Consider the following 20,521-nt stretch of genomic DNA (forward strand, 5'->3'; position numbering starts at 1 on the left):
AAAAATGTCTCAAATTTATCCTCTATGGCAGAGTAGTATTCCATTATATTAAAAAACCCCACAACTTCTTTATACACTCATCTATTGAGTATTTGGATTGTTTCCAAGTTTTAGCTATTTCAAACTGCTGCTATAAACATATAAATGGGTGCACATATATCACTGTGGTATGATGCTGTTAATTCTTTCAGGAAGATACCAAGAAGAGGAATAGCTGAGTCATATGGAACCACTATTTTTAGTTTCTTGAGGAATCTCCACACTGATTTAAATAGCAATTTGCACCAATCTGCATTCCTACCTACTGTAGAGAAGGGTTCCTTTCCTCCCACAGTCCCGCCAGCATTTGTTACTCTTGTTTTCTTGATAATAGCCATTCTTTCTGAAGTGAGATAGTATCTCAGTTATGTTTTAATTTGCATTTCTCAAATGACCAGTGATGTTGAACACTGTTTCATATATTTATTTGCCATTTCTACTTTTTCATCTGAGAAATGTCTATTCATTTCAGATGCCCATTTTTGAATTGGGTCTTTAAATTTGGGTAGTCTGCTTTTTTTCAGCTCTTTATATATTCCAGATATTAGTTCTTTGTATCAGGAACAGTTGGAAAAAATTTTTCCTACTTTGTGAGTTCTCTTCACTCTGTTCTGTTTTTGTTTATTTGTTTTGTTTTTGTTTTTGTTTGTTGTGCAAAAGCTTTTTAAAAGATGAGATCCCAGTTGTTGATTCTTTGTGACATTTCCTGTGTGATCAGGGTTTTTTCCTAAAATCTTTACCTACATCAATGTCTTCAAGAGTTCTATGTATTTTATCTTCTAGCACATTTAGTGTTTCTGTTTTAATATTTAGATCTTTGATCCATTTCGATTTTAATTTAGTGTGTTATGGTGAGAGATATGGATCTAGTTTTAAATTTCTGCATGTGGAAAGCCAGTTTTTTCAGCACCATTTATTCAACAGGCTTTCTTTCAGTGAAGGTATTTGGCTCCTTTGTCAAAGATAAGGTGGCTGAGTATGTTTGGAGTTGTTTCTGTATCTTCTAATCTGTTCATTGATCCTTTTTTTTTTTTTTTGCCAGTGCCATGCTGTCTTTATCACAGTAGCTTTGGAATATAATTTCAAGTCAGGAATTGTGATGCCTCCAGCCTTGCCTTTGTTGCCTAGGACTGCTTTTGCTATTCTAGGTCTCTTCTGATTGCAAATGAATTTTAGGATTGTTTTCTTTAATTCTGTGAGATATGCTATTGGTATTTTGATCAAGAAAGCTTTAAATCTGTATAACAGTTTTGGAATTATGGCCATTTTACTATACTAGTTTTTTCCTACCAAGAACAAGGGATATTTTTCCATTTTCTGATGTCCTCCTTGATCTCCTTTTAGAGTTCTAATCAAGATGGTGGTATGGTGAGCAGCAGAGAAATAGCCTCTCTGAGATTTGGTGTTCAGATGCTGGAATATAGCAATGTGAAGAAGAGAAGGAAGAAAGTGGGTCCCCAGGACTGGTAAGGATCCGAAGTGAGAATCGAAGTCCACAGAGAGAGTGGAGAGATCTTAATGCAGAAGAAGGAGGAAACAAGTGGCACTTTCTCTCTGAGCCCTGACTCACTGCATGGGATGGTGCCTTGAACCTGCGGATGCATAGTGACTACTGGCAACCCCAGAGGCCTCCATGGAGAAACACCAATGGAATGGAGCAGTGGACTCAGCAGACTGGAGACTGCAGTGGCTGGTGAGTTATTCAGGTACAGATGTACCCCAGGAGAGGGATGGTAGCCATCTTGGAGAGGGCCCAACTGAGCGGAACTCAGAGCAACTGCTGACTCCATCTAGCAGCTTCCAGTGTCAGGGTGAAGTTGCTGATTTCAAGTCAGCAGGAAGCCAAGGATCTGAGTCCAAGCCAGCAAGAGACACAGAGTGTTACTGAACAAATTCAGTTCGAGCCTAACAACCAGAAACCAGCCTGAACTTCAGGCTAATTTTAGTTCAGTGGAACTAAAGGTGCAGGCTTGCTAGGAGCATCCACTATTGCTTTTTAAGGCTATGGCTGGCCTGCTGAGATTAATCAACATGGATCTGGACTCTGTGTAACCACTATGTCTACCAGAGACAGCAGAGACACATCTTGAAGTAGATATTTTTTCTTTCCTTATTTTTTGTTTTGTTTTATTTTGTTCTTTCTTGACTGTTTGTTCCTGGTTTTATATGAGTATGGAAATGGGTTCTAGTTATTTTGTTTTTGTTGTTGTGTGCAGTTTTGTTTTTGTTTCTTCCTTCTCTCTTTCCCTCCTTTCACCACTTTCTCAAAATCTGTGTAATCTTCCTCCAGCCTTGCATCTAATTTCTTCTTTTTCTTTTACTTCTCTATTTTCTCCCTGACCTCTTTTAAATTTTCTCCTGTGAGGGTAAAATACTCATACTGAGGGCTTATTTACTGTATAGAATTTTCTGGTTTGTTTTAGAATTTGTTATATAACTATAAAAATAGTTCATACAGTTAAAGGTGGCAAATTAATAGCTACCACAGTTTGTCATTTTCTAGGTTGTGTTTAATGCTATTGTTATAGTTGATTGTACTACTTTAGCCAAAGTAATATAATTGCTCTAATCATTTGTTCTTCCTGGTATGCCAAGACTGAGATTGCCTAAGGGTCATAAACAATTTTATAGGCCAGTGCCAAAAAACTAGGGGCTCAGTCAAGTAGGCAGCAATTTCTTATCTCCAATAAATTGAAGAGGTAGGATCTTGCAAAAGCCAGATATACCTGGGAGACTGAAAAGTAGCCATTTTCTAAAAGTTCTAAATACTAAGCAATAAAGCTGCCCCAAGCAATTTACAGGCACCAACCAAGCAATTAAATTAAAAAAAAAAAAACAAGGAAAATAAAAAGACAGTTGCAATGTGGTGAAACAAGTCAAAACCCATCCACCTGGACACTCTGAAGTGGTTACAGTGAAAGTAATAAAACAGATGAATGAGGCTCTAGAAGAAAATTAAATCGAAATAATTTCTCAGATAGTTACAGAAATGGTGACCATAGTGAAAGACATGCTTGGTGAGTCTAGAGCAGATACAAATAAGAAAATAGAGACTCTTAGGTAAATGATGGAAACTGTGAATGCCCAACATAGGAAAAAAAGAAATTCATGAAGCAGATTCAGTCAGATATTCAGGAGATTAAAAACTCCATTGAAAGTATACACAGTAGAATGAGCCAATGTGAGGACAGAATATCAGACATAGAAGACAGGATTGAAGTTAGAGATAATGAAAAGAAAGATTTCTTAAAAATAGCAAGAGACCACAAAAAAAACCAATCCAACAGCTACTAGATGATTTAAAGAAGATTAAGATTGATCATAGTCAATGAAAAAACAGGAGACAGCACAAATGACATAAAAACCTGTACATAGAAGTAATGGCAGAAAACTCCCCAAGCAGAGAAAAAGAATTTGACACATAGATAAGTGAGGCAATTAACCATGATAAAAAAAATCTATACCAAGACATATAATTGTCAAGATTCCAGAAATTATACACAAGAACAGAATATTAAAGGCTGTTAGAGAAAAGAAACAAATCACCTATAAAGAAAAGACCCTCAGAATCACAGCAAACTTCTCAAGTTTGACAAATCCTCAAGTCAAGGAGAGTTTGGAGTACAGTATTTCCAGCACTAAAATAAAACAACCTCCAACAAAGATTGATGTACACCACAAAACTATCTTTCAAAATTTATGGAGAAATACGATACTTCCATGACAAAGAACACCTGATGAAATTCATAACCACCAAACCAGCACTCTAAAATATTCTGAAGGACATTCTAGAAGAGATAATGAGGATTACAACTTAATGAACCCCAACAGAATGAATCCACCAGATAAGGCTAGCAATTAAACAGAGGGGGAAAAAAAAGGGAACCAACAGCAGGAAAATAACATGATGAGGAAAAGTCAATACATATTAGTAATAACCATCAATGTTAATGGTTTCAATTTACCAATAAAAAGAAACAGACTGGTAGACTGGATCAAGAAGCAAGATCCAACAATATACTGCAGAGAAGAAACACATTTAATTCAAAAAAAATTCACAGGCTGAAAGTCAAAGGATGGAAAACAATACTCCATGTGACAGGAACCTCGAAAAAAGCAAGGGTAGCTCTTCTATTTGAAGATGAAGTGGATTTTAAGCCAAGACTGATTAAGAGAGACAAAGAAGGTCATTACTACATCTTGTAAAGGGAAGAATCCAAGAGGAAGAGACATTAGTCATAAATATATGTGCATCAAATACTAGTGCACCCAACTATATAAAAATATTAGTAGACATAAAAAATCAAATAAGCAGTAATACAATTGTAATGGGGGACCACAATACCCCACTGTCACAAATAGACAGATAATCTAGACAAAAGATCAACAAGGAAATATTATAACTGAATCAAACATTTTTTAAATTTTTAAATTAAAAAATTTTTTTTCTAGTACTGGGGATTGAACACAGGACCTTGTGCTTGCCAGGCATGTGTGGTGCCACTGAGGTAAATCCCTGGTCCCAAATGAAACTTTTGAACAAAAGGACTTAGTAGATGTCTACAGAGTGTTTCCCTCCACAACATTGCAATATACATTTTTCTCAGCTCCACATGGGACCTTCTTCAAAATACACCACATACTAGTTCATAGAACATGCTTAAGTAAATGCAAAGGAACTGAAATTATCCCAGATCATAGTGCAATAAAATTGGAAGTCAATGGAAAAAGAAACCACAAGAACTTCATAAACATGTAGAAATTAAATAACACCCTCCTTAATCCACCAATGGGCCACAGATGAAAGTAAGGAAGAAATTAGTTTCTACAATTAAACAATAATGCCAATAAAACATATCAGAACTTATATGGGGTGAAATGAAAGCAGACCTACGAGGGAAATTTATAGTGGTGAATTCTCACATCAGAAAAACAGGGCAAGCTCAAATAAACAACATAATTTTTAACCTCAAGATTTCAGAAAAAGAAGAGCAAGTCAAACCCAAAGCTCATATGAGGGAGGAAATTACAAAGAACAGAGCAGAAATTGATGCAATGGCGACTAAGAAAACAGTACTAAGTATGAAGAGAGATTTATTCAAGAGAGATTCAATCAAGTGAAAAGTTGATTCTTTGAAACATTAAATAAAATCGACAGACCCCTAGCAAACCTTTTGAAGAAAAGACTCAAATCCATGTAGTTAGCAATGAAAAGGGTAAAATCATATCAGATCATGAAGAAATCCAGAAGATCATCATTACCTACTTCGAGAATCTGTATACTAATAAGATAGAAAACACAGAAGAAATGGACAGATTCCTCGATACATATGAATTACCAAAGCTGAATCAAGAAGATATAAAAATTCTAAATAAAATAATCAGTCAATAAAATTGAAGATGTAATTAAAAACCTATTAACAAAGAAAAGCCCAGGCCCTGAAGGACTCTCCTGAATTCTACAAGAAATGTTGAGATCTTATGCTGATACTTCTCAAACTCTTTAAAATGAAATTGAAAGGGAAGCAATACCCCCAAATTCATTCCTGGAAGCAAGCATTACCCTGATACTAAAACCAGAGAAGGATGCAACCAAAAAATAGAACTACAGGCCAATCTCTCTAATAGATGTAAAAATCCTCCATAAGATACTGGGAAACAAAATGCAGCAAATCATCAAGAGGAGTACACACCATGACCAAGTAGGATTCACCCCATGGATGTGGGGATGGTTCAATATACATAAATCAATAAATGTAATTACACAATATTAACAGAGCCAATGACAAAAACCACAAGATCATCTCAATAGATGTAGAAAAAGCATTTGACAAAACGATTCATTATAAAAACCCTACAGAAAATTGGAATAGATGGTCTTTTCTCAATCTGATAAAAGCTATCTATGACAAACCAACAGCAAACATCATACTAAATGGACAAAAACTGAAACCTCTCACTCTAAAATCAGGAACAAAACAAGGATGTCCACTCTCACCACTCTTATTCAATGTAGTTCTGGAAATATTAGCCAGGGCAATTAGACAAGAGAAAAAAAGAAAAGGAATAAGGATAGGAAAGGAAGAATTTAAATTATCATTATTTGTGGATGACATGTTACTCTACATAGAAGACCCTCAAAACTCTACCAAGCCTTCTAGATTTAATAAACAAATTCAGTAGCATATCTGAATACAAAGCCAACACTCAAAAATTAATAGCATTCTTGTACACACATAACAAACTCACTGAGAGGGAAGTTAGGGAAACAACACCTTTTACAATAGCATCCAAAAAAATGAAATACCTAGGAATCAATCTAATGAAGGAAGTAAAAGACCTTTATGTTGAAATCTATACTACTCTGAAAAAAGAGATTGAAGAAGATATGAGAAAATGCAAAGATAACCCTTGTTCTTGGGTAGGAAGAACCAATGTACTGAAAATGGCCATACTTCCAAAATTGCTATACAGATTTAATGCAATCTTGATCAAAATACTTTTTTGTATTTTTAAGTCTCAGCTTTAATTTCTTTTCAAAATGATTACTACTGTTGGCACAATTTATTTTAAGTGGAAGGTCCAAACTCTTTAGAGTGGCACAATTTATTTTAAGTGGAAGGTCCAAACTCTTTAGAGTGGCACAATTTATTTTAAGTGGAAGGTCCAAACTCTTTGAGCAAACTTTAGCTCAAAGTTGCTTTTCTAGCTTTGCATTTTAGTTACTATTCTTGGATTGTCTAGCAACATTAGAGATTTTTATACTGACCTTTACTGTGTGTCAACGTCTTTGCTAAATACTTGAAATAGCATTTCAGTCTACTATAACCATGTTACAAGTGAGGAGGCCCATGCTCCATCTGTTATGACCCCTTACATGTTTCTATGCCACCGTTTGGCCTCTCCTTCAGCAGAGGCATTCCAGCTCAGTCATCTGTTATAGGTCACTTCCCTACTCATGAAAGGCAGAAGAAGGATGAGACTACCAATGGACTGAGAGGTAAACAGAGATGTGCCAAATAAGTTGATATGTAGGAGATTATTTATCAATCAATAAATGGAAAAAGTCTGGAAATAGAATTGGGAAATTTTAGTTCAAATCCTGTCTCCACCACTTACTAGATATGCGACACTCATTAAACTACTTAATTATTCTAATTATACAGTAGTTCTTTCATCTATAAATGGCAATAATAGTACAGAATGCATTAGTCTGTTGTGAAGATGACATGAAATAATGCAGAGTACAATGCTCAGCACATAACAAGTGTTCATTAAATGGTAACTTTTTCTATTATAAACAGAAAACTAGGAAAATAGGTTAGTGTTCTATGCTGGTGTGGAGATAAAAGAGATTTTCCTCACTCTTTCATTTCCACCTCCAATCCCCCTACCTTAAGGACTCATGGAGCTATGTATTCATATATGCACAGGTTTAATAATTTGAGTTTCAAAAAAGGCCTTCGTACTATTGTGAAGGTTTAGATAAGCTAGTTCAGATATGGCACATATGGACAATTCTCATTTAATAAGTGAAAACTATCCTGTTCTAAAACTGTAAGGATAAGCCAACCTCAAAATGAGAGAGAGAGAGGAGGAGAGAAGAAGGGGAGAGAAAGAGGAACAGAAGACCTGGGCTGTACTCCTGAATTACATAATTTCATTGTCTTTGTTTCCTAATGTGATTTCATTCTTTCAGTTTCCTAACCAATGATAAAAGGCAAACAATACATATTCTGACTATTTCCTGTGTTTTTTGCTGATGTTTATCCTATGCTATGCAAAATGTTGAAGGAACCAGCATTAGGTCCCAAATACATATATTGGTAAGCAAAATAATTTCTTAACTATCATATATGTTAAAGGATGTAAGGAACTTTAGTTAACTTTGGGGAAGTGGCTACTCTTCAGAATAGAGAGAGGCAAGAATGGGATTCAACAAATTGTTTAAGAACAGCAATAATTTTGTATACTATTATGATTACAAACATTTTTTAGAAACTTCGCTACCATTTAATTTTTAGAACTATGGCCTTATTTAATTTTCACCAAAGCTCTGCCAAGATAGGTGTTTTTGCCATCCTCGTTGTACATCTCTAGGAAGGTGAGATTTGGAGAAGTTAAGTAACTTGCACCGGATAAGACAGCATCCACACTGAGCAGTCAGGATGAAGCCGGAGTTTCCATGTTAGAGTCACAGACATCTCATTACCTCAGACTTTTTCCTACAGAGCTGAATTTCAAAATGAACCCTGACCCTGCTTTCCCCTCTGACATTAATGGGTATTTCATACAGAGAAGTAAAAGCCATTGTTCCCTTCAACCATCATTTTCTTCCTTATTAAAAGCTTGTTACTTCAACAGATGCTCTTCTGATATTGGCCCCATTACATTCAGTGAAATCTGGGCTTTATTTTTTAATATTTATTCTGTTTTTTAAGTCATGAATTGATATTATACTTACTGTTTTCAAGAGAGAAGAGGGGAAAGATAGAAATGCCAAGATTAATACCACTAAATTTTCCATTTTTAAAATTTAAACACAAAACAAAAAAATTTAGCAATAAAAAAGAAAACAATTGAACTAAACTATGCAGTAAGCTATTTAGTAATTGAAAAGGCCTAAATTTTTTTTTTTTTAAATCAAAACTGAAAGGTCAACTGTGTTGAAAACCAAATTAGACCTTACCCTTACACCTATATTGACACATTTAGCAAGTTTTTAGACAAACTGCTGTGGCAAATCTCACTGGGTAGCCCCTTGAAAAAGTAATTGATATTTATACAGAAAGAGCAATTAACCTTAAACACCTTTGTCTTCTTGGGAGAGGAGGGGCAACAATTCTGTGAATAAGAAGGCAAGAATTCTGACTGAAATAATCTCAATTTCCAGACATATTCACTTATAAAAAAAGTGATTGTTAGGGTCTGAAAAGTTTTGACTATTGCTAAACAGTCAGAAATTGACAAAATGATCTCATTTGTTTGAAAAAGCATCATATGCAAAACTATGCTGAATGAACTATCCCCAAATGAGTATGTTAGTAAGCAAAATAATAATTACTTAGCTATTATGTATTTTACAAAGACATATGACCACAACACAATGCTTATATAAAAATGCCTAATTCTTATGTAATGAATCTTTACCTGAATGCCATTTTCATTTAATTCTGAATTATATATATATTTATATACCATTATTATTTATTATTATATATATTTATATAATCTCTGTGATTATATTCATTGTGTATTTATATTTACATTATCTCTATAATTATTATACCTTATTCATGTGTGTAAGATACCTGTTAATATATACATAATAAAAATACACTATGGCTATGAGACAAAGAAAGTTGCTAAAAGGTGCACTAAACAGAGTAGTCTATGTTCATACTTCCATTAATCAATATAACTTCCTATGTCACTCTCCTTGTATGTGCGCCTGTGTGGGTTTGAAGTAGCTACAGAACAGAAGGATAAAGAAGAGGAGGAGAGGGAGAGAAACAGAAGACCCAGGCTGTACTCCTAACACTAAGTAATTTCATTTTCTTTGTTTTCTATTATGATCTCATTCTCTTAATTTCCTAAAAAGGCTAAAAATAACATATATTCTGCCTGTTTCGATAACAAACTCTTCCATCCATCTGACTGTCTATTCATCCATCCACTCATCTATCCATTCATCATCCTTGCTTATTTTATGCCAGGTACTTTTCTAGAGATTAAAGATATCTAGAAGGAGATAAAGTATCTGTTCTCATTTATGTACTAGTGGTAGAGAAGCAAATTTACATATATATATATATATGGCAGGTTAAGTGGGTAAGTGATAGGTTTTGGTGGTGAGGCCACTTTACATTGGCTATCAGACACAGATGTCTCATCAGAGAATTTTACTTTGACATTGGAAGCTAATACTTCTTTACCAGATAAGGACATAAATAGCCTGGCTTCTGTTTAAAAATTATCATTTGTCTACAAGTGAAGAATGCAAGCGTTCAAAAGTGGAGTTGGGGTAAATGGCTATTGCAGTAGTCTTGGATTAGAGGTAAGAGTACAGGAAGTCAGAAGTGGTTACATTTAGATAGAACTGAGCTCTTGCACCAGCACTGACAGACCAACCCTAAGTGGTATCAGTTATGTTCATGTTCCATGTCAGCAAACCAAAATCTAAGCTGTGTATCTATAAGGTCTGACCTTCTGAGAAATCAAGAGAGAGATGACCGTCAAACACCCAAACAGACCAGTTTTCGGGGAGGTGGGGGGTGGGATTCACAGAAGCTAATCACAATTGACCTAGTCAACCTCCTGAGTCAGCATGATAGAGAAATCCTCTCTGCATTAACTCAGTGAAGAAGAGTAACCTGATGTTAACTACTGTAATCTTCTTTTTTGCACTGTTTTTTTGTTCCTGCTCAAGCTGTCTTATAAAGCCAAGTTCTGGCACGACCAGTGGAGCTCCTGTTTGGTATACTGGAAGATATCTGCTTCACAAATTGGTAATAAAAGCAAAGTAAATCTTTAAAACTCAATTTGTTGAAATTTTGTTCTTTATATATACACGCACTTAAGAAGCACATTTATATGTGGTGCAGTGTAAATTCTAATACAGGTTTAACATATATACAGAAAAGTATACCTTATAAATTTTCATAAAGTGAACATACCAGAAAAACCGCTAGAACAATAAACATTGTCAGAACCTCAGAAACTATCTTCTCTTTTTTCAGCCTTTCTCTTCCTTCCTTCCTTCCTTTCTTTTTTCTTTCTTTCTTTCTTTCTTTCTTCCTTCCTTCCTTCCTTTCTTTCTTTGGTACCGGGGATCGAACTCAGGTCCTTGTGCCTGGGAAGCAGGCGTTGGAACCACTGAGCTAAATCCCTGGCCCTTTTTCAGCCATTCTTACTGCCCCCTGCCCCAGGTAGTCAGCAATCTTGAATTCTCATACCATCGATTAGTTTAGTTACTTTTGAACTTCACATAAATAGAATGATATGGTATATACAGTATTCTTTGTATGTGGCTTCTTTTACTTAATATTATGCTTATAATACAAATATTACATGTAGATATAGTTAATTTTCACTGTAGGACAGTGTTACTCATATGTATACACTAAAGTTTATCCATCCCACTGTTGATACAATGTCTATAGTTTTTGGTGTTTACAAATGCAATGTGAGAAACATATGTATGTGATTCCTTTGGGTATACAAGGGGTGACAAAATATGTGGAGCATGATTACATTTTTTTTTAATTTAATTTTTTTTTGTTACCAGGGATCGAACTCAGGTCCTTGTGCTTGTGCAGCAGGCGGCATAACCACTGAGCTAAATCCTCAACCCTATGCTTACATTTTAAAAACTTATTATAGTAAAAGACATTTCCATTAATCCACTCAAAATACTCCCTTTTGCTTCAAACATACTTTATCCAGTGTTCTTGCTACTTTCTGAAGAAGTTCTGGAAGTTCTTTTTCATGAGTGGCTTTATGTGGTGGTATGAAAAACACGGTAAGTGCTATTGCCAAGTGCCATCCAACTGAAAGTCAGGCTTGCAAAAATATTATGTTGTGCCTTCATTCATCTTTTTCACTGTGAATTCTGGCTCTTCCCCAAAGTCAAAATGATCATGAAAGGTAAACATTTTGAAGCAATTCAGGACATCGAGAAAGCCATAACAGCACAACTAATGCATACCTTGTGTTAGACTTCCTGGATCATGGAGTTCATATATATTTAGATTCAGTGGCCATAGCCAAATGGTTTTCTAAAGTGGTTATATCAATTTGTACCCCGAAGAGGGGCATATGAAAGTTCAGTTTTCTACATCATGGTCAACATTTGCTACTATCTGTCTTTATAATTTGGAGTGTAATGGTATCATCACACTGGGTTTTTTTTTTTTTTTTTTGTACCAGGGATCGAACTCGGTTCATTGCGCTTGCGCAGCAGGTGGCGAAACCACTGAGCTAAATCCCCTGCCCCCTACACTTGGGTTTTAATTTACATTCTGTGATGATGAACATTTGGGAGCCTTTCCATATGTGTCATGTGATACTCTTTTGTGATGGTGTGTTTCAGTCTTTGCCCATTTTTAGGGTGTTGTCTTTCTCTTACTGCTGTGTGTGAATTGTTTATATATATATGTTCTGGATAGGAATATTATAAACAGTTACAAAAATGTTCTCTTCTAGAGCTTGCCTTTTTATGCTGTTAATAGTGTGGTCTGGTTTACAGAGTTTTAATTTTAATTTAGTCCAGTTTATCACTTTTATCATTTATAGTTCACACTTTTGTGTTCTGCTTAATAACTCTTTGCCTATTAGCCTACTCCATGGTCTCGCAGATACTTTCGTAGGTGTTTTGTTTTGTTATTTCTCTTCTCTTCTGAAACCTTTACTGATTTATCTTTCATGGAGTTTTGGATATTACTTTGAAGACAAGGCCAACAGAGCTCTTACTGGCATACGAGGGAATGAGATCAAATGAAGAACACATGGAATACTCTTTTGCCTCATCCATCTTAATAAATTAAATGATAATTTTATTATTCTATTATTTTAAAAGTTACCATATACAGTTATAAGACACAGATTGTAAGCAACCTGTGGTAAGGACTGTATCTTAGGAGCTTCGTGTGTCCAAGTCCCAGAATAGTGATGGTGCTACATGAGCACTCAAAACACATGAATGAACAGAACTTCATCTTAGAACATTTGGTAAGTGCATAAGAATATAACATGGCAAAAGAAAAAAAAGCACACCATATTCTCAGTATCCAGAAACACAATTAACATTTTGTTTTTCCTTTATATTTTCCTGCTTTTTGGCTAAACAGGGTTATGATCATTTGCACATATATTTTTGCATATTAAATTTTTACTCACCATATGACAAAAATTCATTGTAAATATAATTTGTAATGGTTTCATAAAATCTGCTGAAATGAATGTTGTATAATTTGCTTTCTACTTAATTAATGTTGGACATTTGTTTCTTTTTTCTATTATTAAAGCTTTTATGCACAATTTTGTGTATGGATCTTTATCTGGGTTTCTAATTACTTTCTTAAGAGAGTATTAGAAGTAGAATTACTGTTCAACTGAGTTTTGGAAAGATTGAATCCATTTACACATTTCATTAACCGTATATAAAGACCCGTTTAACTATATGCTTGCCTATATCAGCATTATCTATTTTTAACAATTTCATAGAAAAAAATAGATCTTGTTTTCGTTCTAATTCAGTAAGACTGAACATTCTTCACATGTCTAGTAGTCCACATGTTTTTTTTTTTTTCTCTTTTGGAAACTGTTCATGTCATTTTGCTTATTGGTTTATTAGATTCTTCATGTTATCATATTAATTTTTAATAATAGACAATATATTATAGAGATTCTCTATTTGTTATATGTTATAAAACTTTTCCTACATATGTTTACTTTTTAGTATAGGACATTATAATATTTATATAGATAACCTGTTTCTTCTTTTCATCCCTTCCTACCTCCCTTCCTTCTTTCCTTTTTTCCTTCCTCTGTTTAAACACTTAGAAACCAGAAATTTATTTGTGCTGATTATTCATGCATGCCCATATCCATCCTTGCCCTCCTCTGTTCTACACTATGCTCAGGGCAACTGACCTCTCTATAGCCTGAATTCTGTTATTTTCTGTTTTCTGTAAGGTTTGAGCCAATTAAACACACAGGCAGGGGATTGTACGGTAGAAAGAGACAGAAGCTGGAATATTGATTCCTTCTGCTCCTTCCTGCTTTGCCAAGTGCTGGCACTGCTGAGCTCCTCTACAGCTGAGTTACTTTCAGGTGGTGCTTCTCCTTTGGTTTCAACTCGGCAAGGGTATTGGTAACCTTTTCTTCCTTACTTATTTAGACCTAAGAGCACGATGGCTTCCTGCTGTCACAAGTTCCTAGGTGTCAAACTATCCTTTGCTGCCTGCTGTTTTATTAATGCCTCTTCATTAAAGGCTTTCATTACGTTCTTACAAATACAACATCTATTTCTTTCTGGGACCCTGATGAAACCATATTTAACCATATTCTGTTCTACCTTCTTCTAGGAAAGCACTCTGAAGCAAACTATGTTACATCCTAATCTTAAAGAATGGTAGAGATCAACCTCTTAAAATCAAAATGTTAGGCCACAAGTATGTCAAGTGAAAATATTTTGCAACTTATGAACATTTGTGTTATTTTATAAGGAAATAAGGTACTGTTTTCCAGTGTATTTCTCTTCACCTAATTTTGACATTTTGGGTGCAATAAATGAATATTTCAATGGTGGTAGTAAAACAAACACCTTGTAATACCTACATGGTGTTTATTACCAGAATTACAGTTAATGGTAAATGCTCACATTGATATTTGGTGCTCAAAAGCCTGAACTTCTTGCCAGAAGTTTTATTGTTTACCACAAATCACAAAGCATTGCTAATTTCCTGATTTACCGCCATATGTAAACGATGTTTAGCTCAGAGATGGTTAGTTAGGAGACCAATTTGTATTATAAACTAAGCTCTGATTAAAAGGGAAACTGCTTTTGACTTACTTATTATTGTTTTTATCCTTTATGTTGCATTCCAAGAATGTAAAAAAAAAATCATGAATCAATTCAGACAACAAATAGCTGGTTCTTCTTTACTAAAAATGGCTGTAGAAATAGTGTTGAAAAGACCCATTTTCCAAGCCAGTCTAGCCAGCAAGCCAGTATAGAGTTTGAAAATTTACCATTCATGAGTCATTCCTTTCGTGTAAAAGCATCACAGAATCAGTCTCATTTCACTTCACCTGGAATAAATTGAATGTTCACTTGGACTCTATAGGTACACCAATCATTGAGCCTGGAAACACAGTTTCAGAAATAGTTTTGGCAAGCAATAAATCTAGAGTTTATTGGTGACAGACTTCAGCAGTTAAGCTATGTGGGATTTCCCTGGGGAAATATTTCTTTTATCCTGAGAAGCATCTCTGGAGTCAGAAAAACTTGAGCTTGAAGTTTGGTTGTGACATTTATCTGTATGACCTTGTCAAGCTCCTTAATCTTGCTTAGCATCTGTTTTCCTGTAAAATGAGAAAAACAGTGCCTGACTGAAAGGATGGTTAAGAAGGTTAAATTAGATAATAGAAACTGCTTAACACAATAGTATTCAATAAGTATACTGCAAAAACCCAACACTACAGTACTTGACTTTAAAAGTCTTTTGGGGTATTTATGAGTGTACTTGTTTTTGTTTATTTTGTAGGGGTTTTCTTTTTGCTGTTTTTAGTGCTAGAGATCAAACCCAAGGCCTTGTGTACTCTAAGCACGCACTCTACCATTGAGCTACAACTCCATCCTTGGTGACATTCAACTCTCAGCATCAGGACATCCAGCTCTGAGGACACATATGACAACAGTATCTTACCCAGAAGAGTGAAAATGGCTATAGAGATTGTGCTGAAAGATCCATTTTGAAGTGTGAAAACATACCAGGGTAGTACACTAAATCAAAAACACACTCTGTGCTGAGTAAAATACATTATTATTATCTAAGAGCAGAGGGTAAAACAAACAAAATAAAACTTAAAGAAGTATTGAGAATATAGTGAAAATGGCCATACTTCCAAAACTGTTATATAGATTCAATGCAATCTCAATTGAAATTCCAAAAGCATACTTCACAGAAGTTAAGAAAAACAATCCAGAAATTCATTTGGAAAAAACAGAGACCTAGGATAGCAAAAGTAATCTTAGGCAACAAAAACAAGGTAGGGGTGTCACAATCCCCAACTTGAAACTATACTTACAGAGCTAGAGCTACTGTGATAACAACAGCATGGTACTGGCAAAGAAACAGACCTGAGGACCAGTGGAACAGATTAGAGGATGCAGAAACAACTCTAGACACACTCAGCCACCTCATCTTTTATTTTATTTTATTTTATTTTATTTATTTATTTTTATTTATTTATTTTTTTCAGCCACCTCATCTTTGACAAAGGAGCCAACCGCCCTCACTGGAGGAAAGATAGCCTCTTAATAAGTGGTGCTATAAAAAATGGATTTCAATCTGCCAAAGATTAAAACTAGACCCATATCTTTCACCATGCACTGAACTAAAATAAAAGTGGATTAAAGATCTAAATATTAAAACAGAAACACTAAACTTGCTAGAAGATAAGTTAGGTAGAATTCTTAAAGACACTGGTGTAGGAAAAGACCTTATGAACAAAAACTTCAGTAGCACGGGAACTAACACAATGAATCAACAACTGGGATCTCTTCTTATTAAAAAAAACTTTTGCAGTTTCTGTTCTACTTCTAGTCTCCTGATAGCTTTTACCATGAACAGCTGTAGAATTTAGTCCAATACTTTTTCTCCAACTAGTGACAGGATCATATGGCTTTTTCCTTCCCTCTGTTCAAATGATGACTTTTGGGGGTGGATCTTCCAATGCTGAACCAACACTGCCATCCCTATAACAAAACCACTTTCTACATACTGCCAGATTTGACTTCTAAGAGTTTGTTTTGTTAAACAAATTTCTATCTATGTTCATACTTTTTTCTTCTATTATCTTTATCCAATTGTAGGATTAGCACAATGTTGAGTTCCTAAAATGAGGGGAGAAGTGTTCCTTCTTTTTTATGCTTTGTTTGATATAATTTATCAGTTAAAATGTTTATGAGCCTGCTGTTGTCATATAGGTAGGTCTTCAAGCTAGGAATATACTTTCTTTAATAGGTGCTATTCAAATTTTATATTTCCTCCAGAGTTAGTTTCATTAATTTGTCTTCCAAGGTACTTCTTAGAAGTTGTCAAATTTATTTCAAAAAAGATTTTTGTAATATGCTTTCTATATCCTTTTAAATTCTGTAAAATCTGTGGTAATGTCTCCTAGATCTTAATATTGTAATTTAAAAAATGTATAGCTGATATTGTGTAACAGGAAGAAAAGGTTTAAAAGAGCAGGGTAATTGGGAGGGGTAGGGGAAGGGAAAAAAGGGAAAGGAAAAAATATGAGAAGAGAAAAAAATGGATACAAGGTCTTTGCAAATAGGGAAGGGTGGAGGGGGTGAAGGGAGGGCAAGGGAAGGGGAAAACAAACAAGAACCAAGAGACTCATGTAATGGTACAAGATCCCAATGATGAATATAACTGTATTTTATACCTAAAATGTACCAATAAAGTTAATGGGGGAAAAAAAACCAAAAAAACCCCTTCTGCACCGAAAGAGAAACCACCAACAGAGCTAAGAGACAACCTAAAATGTGGGAAAAAGTTTTACCAGCTCTTCCTCAGACAAAGAGCTACTATCTAGAATACGTAAAGAACTTAAAAAAATCATACCCTCCAAATTTAAAGACCTAATTCAAAGATGGGCCTCTAAAATGAACAGATATTTCTCAGACAAAGAAGTAAAAGCAGCAAATAAACATGAAAAAATGTTCAACATCACTGGTCATTCAAGAGATGTAAATGAAAACAATACTGAGATTCCACCTCACCCCAGAAAGAATGGCTGCTATCATGAAATCAACCAATAACAAATGCTAGCGGGGATGTGGGGGGAAAAGGAACTCTTCTTCACTGTTGGTGGGAGTATAGACTGGTGCAACCACTGTGGAAATCAGGATGGAGATACCTCAAAGAAGTAGGATTAGGGTTCCCATTTGACCCAGCTATTTCCCTACTGGGTATCTTCCCAAAAGAATTAAAAGAATCATACCGCAGTGATATATGTGCACCCATGTTTATAGCAGCACAGTTTGTAATAGCTAAAATTTAGAAACAGCCCAATTGCCTATCAACTGGAGATTAGACAAAGAAGATGTGGGTTTTTTTTTTTATTACATGGAGTACTACTCAGTCATAAAGAATGTGAAATTAAGAGGCATTTATAGCTAAATGGATGCACATCGAGATGATATTCTTCAGTGAAATAAATAGGACACATGTGTAAATACCGAATAGTTTCTCTGGTGTGAGAAACTGAAAGTGTAAATAAGGACTAAAAGGTATAATAGATAATGTGAAATAGGAAGAAAAGGGGCAAAGGGGAAGGGGAAGGGGGAGGGGTGGGGAAAAGAAAGAAGAGAATGGAATTAATATGAGAAAAGGAAAAGGTGGAAACAAAGTCTTTGTAAATAGGGAGGGATGGAGGTGTTGAAAGGAGGCAGGGGAAGGGGGAAATAATAAGAACCAAGATATATCATGTAAAGGTGCAAATTTCCAATGATGAATGTCATTATATTGTATACCTTAAATGTACCAATAAAACTAATTTTAAAAAAAAGAATGCCAAAGGTGTTTCAGGCAGTAACTTTTGAAAAATTAACATAAACTGTGAAATTCCTTAGGTATTTACTTTAGAAGTCTACATGTTTAGAGATTTGTCTTTGAAAATGAATGAAAACCTATATTTTGGAATATTATTCTAGAATCAAGCCATTACTTTTTCTCACTCTTAATCAGATCCCAGGATTATATAAAAATCAAGGATACCAAAGAAATGGATTTCTCTGGTATTGTTCTTCTGTCAAATGAGATTATATTTTGATAAAAATTTAGAATTAAGCTTTTTTTACACTCACTTGTATGTTTACAGAGAATGCTAATTATTACCCAAATACAACATTTAACGTATAAATTGCATTTATTTGCTATACATAACTTTTTTCAGAGGTGACAGAATGAATTCAGAAACCATTAGTGTTTTAGGGCAATAAAGTTCACATCTAGTACAAAAAAACTTCCCTTAATGTTTTCCAAATGTAGCAAGATCCTAACATTAAGTGCTGTTTAAAAGGAAGGAAAATAAAAAAGACTCCTAAAGTTTCTAAAATATAACAAAACTTAGACTATATCTTACTTTGTTCCTGGTAAGGATAAAAATAAACAAGGCACTTTTTAGGAGCAAGTTATTAGGCTTTCCAGATTAAAACAGTGATTCTGCCATACTGGGATGGACTTCAAGGCCTCTCCAGTACTCCCAAGGCCCAAACTCTTAGGCAATCACCAGAATTCATGACCAGTTAGGTTCCCTCTTCTTTCCCCAGAGGAGTGCATTTTAATCCCTGCTGTTTTCCAATCTCTGTAATCATCAAGAAAAATCTGCCAAGGAAAAAAGACGACTATTTTTTCCTGGCCCCTGTTTCTACTGCCTCCTTGCCACTCACTCTTAGTGTTTAGCTGTGTAGATTAGAACACAATTGGCTTTGCATAAAATCTTATGACTTTTGTGCAATCACATGAAGTCTGCGCCTCCTTACAAACTCACTACTCATGCTTCTCATTCTCTGGAGGTCCTACGAAGCTAAAATGACACGATTATTTCTACAGCAACAAGTACTAACCATAGGATTAGAAAACCTCAGAAGTGTTGGTGCTCTTCTGAAAAAATGAAAATTGGTTAATTTAATTTAAAATTGGTTAATTTAATTTAAAATTGGTTAATTTAATTGACATTTACTGCAGGCTTACTGTGTATTCAGCCCTGTTAATTGCCATAAAATATCTCAACTAAAATAGCTCAGATTTTTTACTGAGATGTAAAATAATTTCACCCTAGTTATCCTCAATTTAAACCTTAGAAAACTTCATTTTGGATTTCAGAATGTAAATGTAGTTGGCTTTCCCATTCTCTTTTCAGAACGCATACAGTAAATCTGGAAACCACAACAGTATGGTTAGAAAATGCTTGCTTTATTTCCTTGCATTCTAAATTTTTTAGGCGATTATGCCATCATTCTTTTTGTAGAAAAAGTGCTGAGTTTAGATGGGAAAGGATATGAAAATAAAGCATTGTGTGTGCTATTATACAAAATGTCACAGAATATCATGCATATTTTACAGTCACTCTTCCCAGCCTATTTAATTACTTTATGACCATGCCATTCATGAGCAATATATTTATTCTAAATTTCATAACAATAAAAACTTCATTTATGTCACCTCATATTTTTGTACAGATATATTTTTATATTTATGGCTACTCACTTCCTACTGAGGCAATGACTTGGAGAATTAATATGCTAATTCAAAACCTTTATAATTTTAGAAATCATAAAGCAACATCTGCAAGGACCTAGAATATGAGGTATAGAAACAAAATGTCAGAATCCGGTGGACACTCTAGGACACTCAAAAGTAAGTTCATCTTATATTTTGCAGAGCCAAGAGTTTCTTTTGTGTTTACATACTAACAACTCCCCACAATGCTTAGGGAAAGCCAAAGGAAATAAATAGGGGTATAAAAACTAAAAGTAGGGCTAGCCTTAATCTGGTGAAAACCGACAGAATTTTACTGATTTTAAAATCATTATACTTTTATAAGTAGGAAAAATCTCAATTTGAGGCAAAGCACAATTATTTTTGATCTTCATGTCAGCCTTTTTATAATGTTTTTAAAGTGGCTTTAAAAATACATTAATAAAACAGTCTGTACATTAGTAAACTACCATTCACTTGTCTTT

At 34.6% G+C, this 20,521-nt stretch overlaps 1 protein-coding gene and 1 long non-coding RNA gene across 4 annotated transcripts in view; one reads left to right on the top strand and one right to left on the bottom strand.

Moving 5' to 3' along the window:
- Positions 1-10,990, top strand: part of LOC147825642 (uncharacterized) — a 73,944-nt gene extending 62,954 nt beyond the window's left edge. The window contains exon 5 of the long non-coding RNA XR_015440358.1: positions 1,384-10,990. This is a non-coding gene — a long non-coding RNA (uncharacterized LOC147825642). The remainder of the gene's footprint in view (positions 1-1,383) is intronic.
- Rnls (renalase, FAD dependent amine oxidase) overlaps positions 1-20,521 on the bottom strand; it is a 325,504-nt gene that overhangs the window by 78,508 nt on the left and 226,475 nt on the right. The window lies entirely within an intron of this gene.

The sequence above is a fragment of the Heterocephalus glaber genome, unplaced genomic scaffold (assembly GCF_053883595.1).
Source record: "Heterocephalus glaber isolate CG9 unplaced genomic scaffold, H.glaber_assembly_v1.0 deba00001497, whole genome shotgun sequence".
Lineage (NCBI taxonomy): Eukaryota > Metazoa > Chordata > Mammalia > Rodentia > Bathyergidae > Heterocephalus > Heterocephalus glaber.